The sequence below is a fragment of the Pseudophryne corroboree genome, chromosome 8, assembly GCF_028390025.1.
Source record: "Pseudophryne corroboree isolate aPseCor3 chromosome 8, aPseCor3.hap2, whole genome shotgun sequence".
Classification (NCBI taxonomy): domain Eukaryota; kingdom Metazoa; phylum Chordata; class Amphibia; order Anura; family Myobatrachidae; genus Pseudophryne; species Pseudophryne corroboree.
This window is the reverse complement of record NC_086451.1, coordinates 173,119,400-173,120,689: the sequence shown is the minus strand read 5'-3', so window position 1 is coordinate 173,120,689 and position 1,290 is coordinate 173,119,400.

The window sequence follows — 1,290 nt, the reverse complement described above, 5'->3', positions numbered from 1 at the left end:
AACAAAGAAACACATTGGTACTTTCCCATGATGAGTGAGTGCTTCAGGATCTCTTGCACTTACATGTGCAGCAGAGTACAGCAATAGAAGCATGCTGGGCCCATAACCCAGCGGTAGGCAGATTGAAACTATCCTCTGCTATATGCATTTTTTTTTGTTAATTAAAGTAATCCAAAACTGGGATTGATATTTTGGCTCTTTTATTTTTACTTAAAGTACAATAACTTTTACCATTTTAATTTGTTTTAATAGTATATTGACAGTATTGTTTTCTTTCAAAAATCCACTTAATTTTCTTTACCCTATTATTAAAATGGTAATTGACAAAAACAAACTACATTGTCACCAGAAGAGCAATACAAAATGTACAAGTGATATATTAAAATCATCTTTCCAGCTTGAATTTCAATGATGCATTGGGGCAACGATTTTGTGAGAAACATTTTCACCCTTAAATAAAGATTTTCTTAATTCCATACCTGTGTGCTAATTATATATCACCTTGTTTTCACATTAAACAGACTTCCACATGAGAAAGCAGCAAGGATGCAGTGGCGTTAATGTTTCCTGGTGTCAACCTGTATTATTTCAGTAGACATTGAAATGAGGATGCATCTTGCTGCCTTTCCAATGAAGCAAGTTTAATTTAGTAATAGGTTAAAAACCATCCTTACAAAGGTGTTAATCAGAGACTTGGCTTTGTGGACACTTTTCAGAGAACAAATTTGTTAGCATAAAAATAAAGCCAGAAAATTAAGAGCTGTTTAATCACTCAATTGGATTTTTTTTGACAGCATATTTCTTTTTCTCTGCAACCCACTGCTAAATTGTGCTTCCTAGCTGTTTTTATAAAATCACTGAATCAAATCTAACTCTGATTACATCAGAGAAGGCCAGGTACCCTACACCAGAACAGGGGGATTTGAAATTTTGACTTGTCTACTTAAAGATCACCAAAATCTGATAACAATGTCAATTACGTCCCTGGGTGGGATTAAACCACCAACCTTTTGGTTAACAGCCGTGCACACTAACTGATTGCGCCACAAAGACACTTTGCAAAAGTACATACTGACAAAGGCTAATAAGCATTCATCTAAAACGTTTCCTAGAAAAACTTTAAAAAGTCAATAATCTGGAGAGTTTTTGTAAAATGTTTCTTCCATCAACCAACGAAGAAACACATTGGTACTTTCCCATGATGAGTGAGTGCTTCAGGATCTCTTGTACTTACATGTGCAGCAGAGTACAGCAATGGAAGCATGCTGGGCCCATAACCCAGCGGTAGGC